At 37.5% G+C, this 13793-nt stretch overlaps 1 protein-coding gene across 1 annotated transcript in view; it reads right to left on the bottom strand.

The window, feature by feature from the left end:
* ADGRL3 (adhesion G protein-coupled receptor L3) overlaps nt 1-7741 on the bottom strand; it is a 900477-nt gene extending 892736 nt beyond the window's left edge. Inside the window, exon 1 of the mRNA XM_055588685.1 lies at nt 7616-7741. The gene's annotated coding sequence lies outside the window, so the exon portion shown is untranslated. The remainder of the gene's footprint in view (nt 1-7615) is intronic.
* Nucleotides 7742-13793: the final 6052 nt, after the last annotated feature.

Genomic DNA, 13793 nt, shown 5'->3' with positions numbered 1-13793 from the left:
TAGTCATAATCTCTAGCTCCAGATAAATGGTTAACAAACTTCACATTCATGATTTTCTTTAACTCTCCCTCCTTGACCTAAAAAACAAGTATAATAAATATTCCCATTTATGAAGATGAGATAGTAAGTAGTCTCTGAAAATGGCAGAACACATACCAGAACAAGTATTTACTTGGGAGTTATTTGGAAGAACTTAGTTATTAGTAGTCCATTGCTCATTTGGGAGGAAAAATAGTCCAATTCCTTTCATAAAAGTGTATGTCAAATATATATACACTACTATATATAGATAGATAGCCAGTGGGATTTGCTGCATGACTAAGGGAACTCAAAAGGGTGACCTGTGATGACCTAGATGGGTGGGATGCAGTGGGAGGTGAGAAGAAGGTTTGAGAGGAAGGGGACATATGTATACCTAAGGCTGATTCACATGGATGTATGGCAGAAACCAACACAGTATTTTAAAGCAATTATCTTACAATTGAAAATAAATAATTTTTTAAAATTAAATGTATTAATAAAGGATAGAAATGGTATGGACCTAACAGAAGCAGAAGATATTAAGAAGAGATGGCAAGAATACTCAGAAGAACTGTATAAAAAAGATCTTCATGACCCAAATAATCATGATGGTGAGATCACTCACCTAAAGCCAGACATCCTGGAATGTGGAGTCAAGTGGGCCTTAGGAAGCATCACTACGAACAAAGCTAATGGAGGTGAAGGAATTCCAGTTGAGCTATTTCGAATCCTAAAAAATGATACTGTGAAAGTGCTAAACTGAATATGTCAGCAAATTTGGAAAACTCAGCAGTGGCCACAGGACTGGAAAAAGTCAGTTTGCATTCCAATCCCAAAGAAAGGCAATGCCAAAGAGTGCTCAAACTACTACACAACTGTACTCATTTCACACGCTAGTAAAGTAATGCTCAAAATTCTCCAAGCCAGGCTTCAGCAATATATGAATCGTGAACTTCCAAATGGTCAAGCTGGTTTTAGAAAAGGCAGAGGAACCAGAGACCAAATTGCCAACATCCGCTGGATGATGGAAAAAGCAAGAGAGTTCCAGAAAAACATCTATTACTGCTTTATTGACTATGCCAAAGCCTTTGACTGTGTGAATCACAATAAACTGTGGAAAATTCTGAATGAGATGGGAATACAAGACCACCTGACCTGCCTCTTGAGAAACCTGTATGCAGGTCAGGAAGCAACAGTTAGAACTGGACATGGAACAACTGACTGGTTCCAAATAGGAAAAGGAGTAGATCAAGGATGTATATTGTCACACTACTTATTTAACTTATATGCAGAGTACATCATGATAAACACTGGGCTGGAAGCAGCACAAGCTGGAATCAAGATTGCTGGGAGAAATATCAATAACCTCAGATATGCAGATGACACCACCCTTATGGCAGAAAGTGAAGAAGAACTAAAGAGCCTCTTGATGAAAGTGAAAGAGGAGAGTGAAAAAGTTGGCTTAAAGCTCAACATTCAGAAAACTAAGATCATGGTACCAGGTCCCATCACTTCATGGCAAATACATGGGGAAACAGTGGAAACAGTGGCCGACTTTATTTGGGGGGGCTCCAAAATCACTGCAGATGGTGATTGCAGCCATAAAATTAAAAGACACTTGCTCCTTGGAAGGAAAGTTGTGACCAACCTAGATAGCATATTAAAAAGCAGAGACGTTACTTTGCCAACAAAGGTCCATCTAGTCAAGGCTATGGTTTTTCCAGCATTCATGTATGGATGTGAGAGTTGGACTGTGAAGAAAACTGGGCACTGAAGAATTGATGCTTTTGAACTGTGGAGTTGGAGAAGACTCTTGAGAGTCCTTTGGACTGCAAGGAGATCCAACCAGTCCATCCTGAAGGAGATCAATCCTGGGTGTTCATTGGAGGGACTGATGTTGAAGCTGAAACTCCAATACTTTGGTCACCTGATGCGGAGAGCTGACTCATTTGAAAAGACTCTGATGCTGGGAAAGATGGAGGGCAGGAGGAGAAGGGGACGACAGAGGATGAGATGGTTGGATGGCAACATCGACTCAATGGACATGAGTTTGTGTGAACCCTGGGAGTTGGTGATGGACAGGGAGGCCTGGTGTGCTCTGGTTCATGGGGTAGCAAATAATCAGACACAACTGAGCAACTGAACTGAACTGAACTGAAAGGAAAATAATGTACCATTTTACAATAACAAAAAAATGTATTAATGTATACGCCACTGAACTTTTATTTTCAAGGGTATTTTCTTGAAATAGCTCAAATCTGATTAAATCTGCAATTCTTAGAACTCCAGAGAGGAAAATAAACAATTTGATACCTCAGGAAACAAAACTTAATGGTATAAAATTGTGAGGGCTGCTTAAAGCCCACCAGATCAGCCCACCCTCACTATCCTTCTTTATATAAAAATCAGCAACCACCACGAAGACCTACATGGTCTTAAAAGCCCTAAAGAGAATGGGATTTCTACAGTTACATCATTTAAAAAGAAGGACCTTAGAGATCAGCCAATCCAATGCTTCCTTTGACAAGGAGACTAACCATGTGGCTTGCCCAGGCCTGCCCTTCTTTACTGACACTCTTTTAGCATCCTTGACTAAAGAGCAGCCTGCTTCTTTAAGGAGACTGATTATTTCAGTAAACTCCACAGTCTCCAAAATTTCAGAATAGATTAATCCTGGCTGTGGCTAATCCTTTTCCACTTCAAAGGGTGACTAATCCCCAGTTATCGGTTATATTTAGGGCATGAAGATAGAATGTCCCTTTGCTATGTAAGGCATTATAGAAGAGAGACAATACAAGGAGACACCAATTGCAAACAAAGCACATATTAGTCCCAAAAGTGAAGTAATTCACAAGTTAATGTGGATCATCATATCCTAAGTGTCCATAAAGCCCTGAGACTTCCTGCTGCTCTAATGTTGCAATAATGACAAGGGAAAGAGAATTAGAAAAGTAACCATGGTGATGTTTACTCTGTCCCAGGACTAAGCATCACTCATGCACTATCTCCCTCAACCCTCACACAAACACCATGGGGAGGATATTCTTTTGCCAAAATTACAGTTGAAAAAACTGAAAACTGGAGAAGCAACCATCATGTATATGAACAATGACAAGTTGCATATTAAATCCATTCTCCTTTTTTTTTCTTTATTTCATCGAAGGGGGTAATGTCCCCAGCTTAAAGACTACGTTTCTTCCCAACCACCCTTGTAGCTAGGTGTGGCCATGTTATTACATTCAGGCTATATATACGTGCTGTGTGGAATTTCCTAGAAGGCCTTGATTTAGCTGAAAAATGCATTCCTTTTGTGCTTCCTGCTTTGCATTTTTCCTTCCTTCCTGCAATATGGAATGTAGATGAGGTCGCTTCAGCTCCAGAAGCCATGGCATAACATAAGGTGATCCTGAGAATGAAAGCCAGAGTCAAAAGGTGGAAGGAGGCAAGAGCCTTGGTCTCTGAAGACCATGGAAACAACCTCAACCATGTATGCCCACTGAGAGATTTCTTTTCCAAGACAGAGAAACTTCTATACTGTTTAGGCTCCTAACATGCTGGGTTTTCTGAAAAATGCTATGAGACACAGCGAATCCTTACTAATGTATTACCTTTACAGAAAAATATTGCCAAACAAAATGTTGAAAGCTCCTAAAAAAATTAAAACTCAATTCATACCTAAGAATCTACTTCACTGTAATTTCTATTTCATCCGGCAAAGGATCTATACTTCAAGATTGAATGTACAAATTTAGACACTGAAGACTATAATTGTCTAAACTGCATAATTCTGCTTGGATCATATTGCAGGCAGGGAGGTGAGATGGAGAAGGGAGCTAAGCAAGTTAAAGACAGCTTGAGGAAGAATCAGAAATGCTACAGTTAGTTGACTCAAAGCTTTATGCTGTGCACGTACAATACAACCAACCAAGAAATTCTACCCATTATTTACCCAGTGACAGATAAAGGAAAATGAGGTGTAGCTCGATAAACAAGCTCTCTGCTAAAGCAGATTTAGACACTATTCATCCCCTTCTTTTCAGCCTAGAAGCCTACTTAGCTGGAACTGTAAAATAAATTCCAACACTCAGAACATTTCAAGGAGGAATAATTTTCAAAACTGGCTCAGGCTTTATTTTTCTTCACTTTGAAATTGATTAGATGTACTGTTAAAAGAAAAATTGGTTGATGTCTAAAAAAAGAGTATTTTAGACAAATATAAGACAGCTAATTTTAGATGCTTTGCTATTACCCATTTCTGCCCATGTGTCATCAACCCACAGAAAAATCACGTCAGATTAGGTTTTACTGCAGATCAAATTATATCAATCAATGTATCAGTATTTGCCGTTTAGTCAACTGATTATAAAATCAGCAGTGAAATTTGTTTTTTAAAAGACTTTAAACAAACAAACAGACTAAGGCAGTGGAAATATCTTAGAAAATAATGGAAATCAAACTCAATATACTTGGAAAGAAATGTTACATAATAGTAATTTAACTTCAATTTACAGCATGCCTAGTCATATGTAACTTTCTAAAATGAAGCATTTCAACAACTGACCATGGGTCTGTTTTAGAAGATAATCTGAAAATCTATGAGAGTGACAAAAAAATATACAGTACCACTTGATCAAACTGCTAAAGAAGCAAAGACAAGTAAATGAGAAAGCTTCAACTCAGTAAGTTAACACTGCATTTCACACATGTAGCAGTTTACCCCTCTGGAACTTTTTTTAAATTTATTTACTTTTTATTGAAAGATAATTGCTTTACAGAATTTTGTTCTTTTCTGTCAAACCTCAACATGATATAGGTATATATATATGCCCTCCCTTTTGACCCTCCCTCTCTGAAACTTTTAAATGGTATTCAAATTAGTTTACTGCTCTCCTTGTGGGGGATGTCTGGAGCAAATAGAAAAGCTCTAAAACATAAATCACATTAATTCTGTTTTGAACAGTTTCATGCTTCCTTAAAGCATTACTAATAAACTGTAAATTCACATCGGTGTCTTTGCTCTTAACTCTGTGAGCTAGGACACAATCACAGAAATAAAGTCTGCATGCAATAAATAACCTTTGAATAAATAATGAGTCAGTGAATGACAATGCACCAGATTATGTCCCATAAGATCTGGATATTCCAGCTCTAATAACTGGCTGAACGACTTGATTAATTCATACAAGGGGGACAGAAGGGTATAATTAGACTATATAATAAAGAATATTCATATTTTAATATATTAGAATATATAATAAAGACATTCCAATCAAGTTTGAGATAGATCTAGGTTCAAATCCTGATATAGCCAGGCAGTAGGGTGGGATCTACCATGGCTGATCTTCCATTTTTTTCAACTGTAAAGAAAAAGTTAATAATGCATAACTTCCATAGCCACTGTGATGTATTGTTCCTGGTACTCTTCTGGACAAACCTTTGTTCTTGATCTAAAAGGAAAAGCTGCTATTATTATTATTATTATTAACATCTTTGAGTATCATTTTATTATTTAAGGAAAGGAATAACAATTTCTGGTAAAGCTATATTTCATGGAGGCTGGGAAAATGCAATCAGATTTTTTTATGTGAAAATGCATTAAAACATAAAATGCTATATAATGTAAATAATGGTAGAATTATTCTGTTATTCAAACCCCACAACTGACTGAAATTTAGCAAAAAGTGTCATTACTTAAATATCATTGTGGGGCAAGAAAATGAACAACTGTCAATTATGGCATTAGGTGGGAAGTATGGTGCAAAACGGAGAAGGCAATGGCACCCCACTCCAGTACTCTTGCCTGGAAAATCCCATGGATGGAGGAGCCTGGTAGGCTGCAGTCCATGGGGTCGCTAAGAGTCGGACACGACTGAGCGACTTCACTTTCAATTGGAGAAGGAAATGGCAACCCACTCTAGTATTCTTGCCTGGAGAATCCCAGGAACCAGGGAGCCCGTTGGGCTGCCGTCTAGAGGGTCGCACAGAGTCGGACACGACTGAAGCGACTTAGCAGCAGCAGCAGCATGGTGCAAAATTGGAGAAGGCAATGGCACCCCACTCCAGTACTCTTGCCTGGAAAATCCCATGGATGGAGGAGCCTGGTAGGCTGCAGTTCATGGTGTCACTGAGGGTTGGACAGGACTGAGCGACTTCACTTTCACTTTTCACTCTCATGCATTGGAGAAGGAAATGGCAACCCACTCCAGTGTTCTTGCCTGGGGAATCCCAAGGACAGGAGAGCCTGGTGGGCTGCCTTCTATGGGGTCGCACAGAGTCGGACATGACTGAAGCGACTTAGCAGCAGCAGCAGCATGGTGCAAAATATGCCCTTCAAAATATTTTAACTGCTATCACAAATTATGCAGATGGGGTATTTAAAAACCCACCTAAGTTTCACAATCCACACCATCAAAAAGTAAATGCCCTATGAACTTTTACAAAGAGCTAAACTTTATAGAATTTACAATGCACAAATTGTCATATACATTTTGGTCTGCCTATAGGAGGTAGTCGGAGAAGGCAATGGCACCCCACTCCAATACTCTTGCCTGGAAAATCCCATGGAGGAGCCTGGTAGGCTGCAGTCCATGAGGTCACTAAGAGTCGGATATGACTGAGCAACTTCACTTTCACTTTTCACTTTCATACACTGGAGAAGGAAATGGCAACCCACTCGTGTTCTTGACTGGAGAATCCCAGGGACGGGAGAGCCTGGTGGGCTGCCGTCTATGGGGTCGCACAGAGTCGGACACGACTGAAGTGACTTAGCAGCAGCATAGGAGGTAGTATACAAGGGAGATTTCTATTTATAAAAGCACCCCCTGAATAGGAGTAGAATATGATGAAGGCTCTTTGTTTGCTGTACTCATTTCTTTATCCCCTGGATGTAGCTCAATGTCAGGAACATTATATTTTTTATTAATGGCTAAATGAATTCAGCTAAAACTAAAAGTGCCTGCTTTTGATCATGCTTTAAAAAGCCAATATGCTCCTGACAAAAATATCTGAAACTAAAGCATATGGAAAAAAACTAACTATTTGCTTCTTTTCCTTTTCTTTAGAAACATCTCAATCTCAGATTGTTATATTATTAGTGTTTGCTTAAAAGATAATCAGTAGAAGCACTCAATTGTGTGGCCTTATAGACTGTAAACCTAGTTTCTTTCCTATAAGCACATGATAAAATTTGATGCTCCACAAATAGGTAATCAGAGTAAAAAGCATTCACCCCAATTCTGATCCATTACCCCCTCCCCCAAAAAATTTGAAAACTCATCTTGGTTAAAATACTGTATAGGAAAAGGGTTATTAGCATAAATCTATTATTTAGGATATAAATAATCTTCATTTGTTCTGGGCAAAATAAAATTAAAGTAATAACATGACAAAAGACAAAATCAATTGAAACTTGCTATAGATTGAGACATAGTCAAAGTCATAATGCCAAATTCCAACCAAATACATATTTAAATTTAAACTTATGGAGAAACTAAATAATTATGGACAAACAATTATTAAGGTTTGTGAACATTTTCATAATATAATACCCTTTTAGGGTCCCAAACTGCAGCAGGATAGCAATGACTAAACTTACCTCCAATGCCAATGCCTGATATTTGTAAGTTTTGCTAGTTACTCCCCCCAGAATGAGTCCCACTATGAACCATTCTACAGAAAACTCCTCCCTGATCACCAGTAACAAGACAGATGGCAGCTGGGCTATTTTGTGTAATAAGGAACTTGGGTTTTCAACATGGTGAGGGAAAAGAACCAGAAGCCTGGCACCTGTGAATCTGTGGACCCACCCTTTCACTATATAAGGAGAATCAGCTGTTGCCTCAACAGCTGGCAGGTGGCCGATGGAAAGAGATCTGAAAGGAGTTGTAGATTTTATGTAGATTTTTAGAGGAACGCCATAGTCAGGAGGCAACAGGGAGTAGCACAGAGGAAAAAAGAGGAGGGTGGAAAAGAAACAGGAAGAAGAGAAACAGAGAAATAGCCTACTGATGCGAACACACCATGGCAGGAATTACTTATAGAAATTATGGGAGCTAATGAGAGACCTTGTTAAAAAAAAAAAAAAAGATATCTGCCTGAAGGTATTTTATTGCCTTATCTAAAAGGAGCAAAGCTAGATTATTACTTGAACTATTTCCTCACCCTTCCATCTGTTTACCACTTAATGCTATTACCATGCAGTAATGTGTTTTAAATAAACTATGGCCATTATAAACAGGTAGATATTTGTGACAAATGTCAAGAAGACGACGACTCTGGCTTCCCCAGCAGACCACATTTTGAGACCAACAACCTATTCAAAGGCATTGGTTTACTCAGCAAACCTAGACTGATGTCAACCATGCCTCCCCCACCCCCTGCCCTCCACTGGACTAGAAAATGAATGAAGCATGGACATGGCCTCCAGAAACTGCATGTTGGAGAGAAAGGTTTCAACACTAGTAACAATGCTACCTGTGACACACTAAAAGCATGCAAAAGAAAGACAGTAGCTAGGCTAGGGGAAGGACCTGGGGAAGATGCTAAGAAAAAAGGGGCAAGCTGCAAAGCTTCATAAATTCAAGTAACATTCCAGCCAGTCTTGAAGGATGACTGGGGTTTATCTGAAGAGGAACTTTTTAAAAAGATATTTCAGGAAAAGAATAGCACATGCAAATATAAGCACCATGATAGATGGGCAAAGGAAGCTGACTGGGAGACAAGTGAAAGGATCTGCTGAGGTTCGGCTGAGGCTAAAAACCTTACATGTGTAATAGCACTGATCCACAAGTCTATTTGGTTTTCTTTAGCTGTTCTTGACAGTCTGCCAAAGAAAGCAGAAGTAAGGACAGCAAAATTGAATGTGCTGGGGGCCTCCCTGGTGGCTCATTGTAAAGAATCCATCTGCCAATGCAGGGGACACCGGTTTGATCCCTGGTCTGGGAAGATCCCACTTGCAGAGGAGAAACTAAGCCCTTGGGCCACAGCCATGGGGCCTGTGCTCTGCAGCCTGGGAACCACAACTTCTGAGCCCATGTGCCACAACTACTGAAATCCGCATGCCCTAGAGCCTGTGCTCCCCTACAAGAGAAGCCACCGCAATGAGAAGCCCTCACACCCCAACAAAGAGTAACCCTTGCTCACAACAACTAGAGAAAAACCTAACAGCAAGGAAGATCTAGCACAGCCAAAAATCAATAAAAAATAAATTTGTTTAAAAAAAATTGAATGTGCTTCAGAGGAGAAACGATGAGAAAGAAAGACAATGCCAAGATGCTGTCTCTCCATTTACCACTACCCAATCGTCTCTCTTGTTTACATCTTAGTTCTTCACACCAGGATCTGCAGAAGAGTAGGGCAAGGAGAGGATGATGTGGAAAGGACCCCTTTTAATAAACCCTTCAAAACCCTTCACATCTCTCTGAACAAGTATTATTTTATTAAAGAAAAACAATATAAGGTGTAATAAGCAAAGATGAGTGGCAGAAAATAGAGAAGAAAACCAGATCAGAGGCACATGATATAAGAGAATATGCCCTATGTATATTTACATATGTGTACATCTATTTAAAGAGAGAAAAAGAAACACCAGTTTTATGTTTATTACTCGTACAGTTATTTAGGCCTCATGGAAAAAGCAAACCAAGGTCAGCAACTCTTCTATAATACTACTTAAGTGACTTTTATTTCTATTCTATCAAATGGGTATTTGTGTCATTAAAACATTTTTATAAGGAAAATATTCCCCACAGAAGACTTGAAATACAAGTTTAACTCTCAATGTGTTTTCTGATCAGTAAAACACAATCCCTCCCCTTTCATCAAATTTACTACTGCATAAATCAGTGTAACTGGAGTCAGCTAATAAACTTTCACAAGCAAAGGTCTCATGCTGAACTCCATAACCCACAAATATTTGCTCTATAAAATATGACAGGTTGGGAAAGTTAGGTAGATCTGGACAGCAATAAATGATCCTAATTTTTGTATTCTATCAATGAGTTGTATTTGAAATTGCCAGTACAAATTTACTTTCAATAGAGAAAAAAATCATAAGTCCAAGGATAGAATTTAATCAAAATATTTTAGTAGTGAAGTAAAATTTAATTTAAATTAATCTTAATAGCGTGGTTAGCTTCATTTGATTGCACAGTGATATAATGTCCTTTAACTTATTTTATGATGATGGTATTAAAATCAACCTTGGATTTCATTCACAAATCAGACATAAGAGACTTTTAATTTTATTTGCTGAAGATTTCCACCAATACAAACATGACTTCCCTTGAAAGGTCTCTGAAGGAAAAGGAACTAGAATGGATATTAAATAGCTTTCCGTCAAAACAAAATGACAGCTCTAAAAAAAAGCCAATATTAGAATTAACAAAGCTTTCTTTAAATATTACTAGTAAGTATTTAAAGCTTAAGCTAGTTTCTATCAAGATACCTACTATTAGGGGGAACCATAATCCCCTCTCTCATGTTGACACGTCTACTCCCAAGAGGAAAACATATTTAACAATCTCTTCATTCTGTAGTCACTGCTGCCCTTGTAAGAAGCAGAGATTACTTGGTGGGTAATTTCATGTACTTCAATTTAGTGAGAAAAAGGTGTAAAAAGTTTGCCCAAAACCTGGGTGTCTTTTCCCACTTGGTCTGAACAAGTTTAACTCCAGGGAAGAAGTATTTGAGAAGCCATTTGGCAGCAGGTCCAGGCCGTGATTTCTTTCTTTTTTTTTTTTTTTTTTTAAATTGAAGGATAATTACAATATTATGTTGGTTTCTGCCATACATCAACATGGGTCAGCCATAGGTATACATATGTCCTCTTCCTGTTGAGCCTTCCTCCCACCTTCCACCCCACACCTATAGGTTGTTACAGAGCCCTGGTTTGAGTTCCCTGAGTCATACAGCAGATTCCCACCAGCTATCTATCTATTTTACATGTTAGTGTCTATCTTTCCATGCTACTCTCTCCATTCATCCTACACCCCACCTTCATGTCCGTAAGTCTGTTCTCTGTCTGCATCTCCACTGCTACCCTGCCAGACTGTGGTTTCTAATTGATATAATAATAAAGTAATATATAACCAGTAATAATAAAGTAGATGGTTTGATCTCTACCTGACTTGTGTTTATTTCCCATTTGGTTTGAAATTGAACTCCCTACACCAAATACACAGTGGGGTCACGGTGTTCTTACCAATTCACCTCCTGAAATTCTACTCATCTTTAAATGTTCATGTTAGTATCACCAATTTCAGTAAACATTTCATTGATTCTCTTGTTGAAATTAACTTTCTCCTCAATGTTACCAGGGCACTTTGTAGTTTGCTTATAGCACTTGTCCTATTTCTTCACTAGCTTACAAATAAAGCCAGAGACAATAAATTATTGGTGTGTTTTTCAAATAATGCCTTGCATAGAACTATTCAATAATTGTAAAATTAAATTCTAAAATGTATATATTCCTCAATGTGAGGACATTGAAATCAAGAATGTGTTATGAAGAGAATGACAGTCTGCAAAAATGAAATCATCATATATATTCTATTTAGCCAACAAATAAGACTGCATTCCTGAATAGTTCAGGGGAAACTGTTAGCCAGCAGCCTTCAGGCAATGGTAACTTGTGCACTAGGAATTTCTATGTATTTTCTGCACTGCTAGTTCTAATGTTTATGAAAAATTTATACAAGTCTTTCAATGGAAAGCTCCTCACTGATAAACCCCAGCCTTGGTTTTTCTTGAGATTTCAGACATTATTCCTAATTTTATGCTTATATAAATAAGAGATTTTATGTTCAAAATAATGCAGATATCCTTTGATTCAAATAAAAATCAGTGTATGAAATAATGGGAAAAAGGAAAATTGCAGAAGCATTCTAATAATTATACATAGGCTTCCTTGTGGCAATTAACAATGTTTAAAAAACACTGAAGCACAATTTCATCGGTCTGAAAGGCACTCATTCACCTCATTTAACAAATATTTACTGAACACCAACTACATGCCCAGTCCTCTACAGGGACGGGAACTGCAGCAGTGCAACATAATAGACGTAAATCCCAGCCTCACTGAGGTTACAATCAGTATAAAGTGCTAGATATTAAACAGATAATCAGGCGAATAAAATTATGATTTAGGTTTGCCCAGAAAAAAAGGAATTAGGTGAGAGTAGTGAGCAAAGAATTACATGATCAGGAATATTCTAATAATATAAATTGTGCCATACACCATCACAAATTTAGTAATTGTTAACATTTACATATATTAAGAAACATAAAACCTATTTCTCTCAAGTAATATATTGTTAAACAAAATGAGAATATAAATCTCAAACCATGCCTAGAGTACATGGTATAGCGAGTGTATTTTTGTATGCACAAGTAAAAAAAGTTACATTATGCTATAACCAAGTGATAAATATGGTGATGCTTATTAAAGTACCGGAAAGACTCAGGTTAAAATTGGACAATGGAAGAGAGGTCACTCCCAATTCAAACTACATATTCTGCTTATAAGTAATTTACAAATTTTATAAAAACCAAATATATTGATAGAAAGCACAATTTAATTTTTTTCCTTTATATTACCCATCCTAAAAACGAAACAATTATGGAAAAGTAATTGCCTAGCAAAAGCATTTCCAAGCCACATAGAGATTAACCTGGCTAAAATGGATATTGACAAAAGTAATTTCAATATATTGATGCCTAATTCAAGATTACATATGCTTAGTATGATAATCTCTAGGTCCATCCATGTTGCAGCAAGTGGCATTATTTCATTTGTTGTGGTGTAGTATTCCACTGCATGGATACACCACATTTGCTGTATCTATTCATCTGTCAATGGATATTAAGGTTGCTTCCATGTATGAGGCTACTGAAAACAGTGCTGCTATGAACGTTGGGGTGTATGTATTTTTTCAAATTAGTTTTCTGTGGATATATACCCAAGAGTAGGATTCCTGGATCATGTGGCAACCCTATTTTTAGTTTTTTTAGGAACCTCCATATTATTTACAACAGTGGCTGTGCCAGTATACATCCCCACCAACAGTGTTCAACGGTTACCTTATCTCCACACTCTCTCCAGCATTTGTTATTTGTAGATCTTTTCATAATGATCATTCTGACTGGTGTGAAGTAATATCTCTTTGTACTTTTGATTTGCATTGATCTAATAATTAGAGATGGTGAGCATCTTTTCATGTGCCTATTGGCCCTCTACATGTCTTTTTTAAAGAAATATCTATTTGGATCTTTTGCTCATTTTTGATTGGATTGCTTGGAGTTTTTTTGTTGTTATTGAGCTGTATGAACTATTTGTATATTTTAGAAATTAAGTTGTTGGTCAAATCGTTTGCAGTTATCTTATCCCATTCTGTAGGTTCTTTTTGTTTCATTTATGGTTTCTTTTAGCTTATAAGCTTGATTTGGTCCTATTTATTTTTTATTGCCTTAGGAGACTGACCTAAGAGATTATTGGTATGACATGTCAGAGAATGTTTCGCCTATGTTCTTTTCTAGGAGTTTTATGGTGCCATGTCCTACATTTAAGTCTTTAAGTCATTTTGAGTTTATTTTTTGTGTATGGTGTGAGGGAGTGTCCTAACTTCATTGATTTACATGGTGCTGCAGATGGACTTGTCTTTATATTGAACTTAGGGAATAAAAGTTCTTGTAGAGATGAGCAGAAAAGGAAATCTGAGATCTATTTGGAAACATTCCTGTTAGTTAGGTCTGAAAACTGAAATGCATGCTTGCCA

Source organism: Bubalus kerabau, chromosome 7, assembly GCF_029407905.1.
Source record: "Bubalus kerabau isolate K-KA32 ecotype Philippines breed swamp buffalo chromosome 7, PCC_UOA_SB_1v2, whole genome shotgun sequence".
Classification (NCBI taxonomy): Eukaryota; Metazoa; Chordata; class Mammalia; order Artiodactyla; family Bovidae; genus Bubalus; species Bubalus kerabau.
Note: the sequence above shows the minus strand (reverse complement) of the source record. Positions and strands in the feature narration are given on the sequence as shown.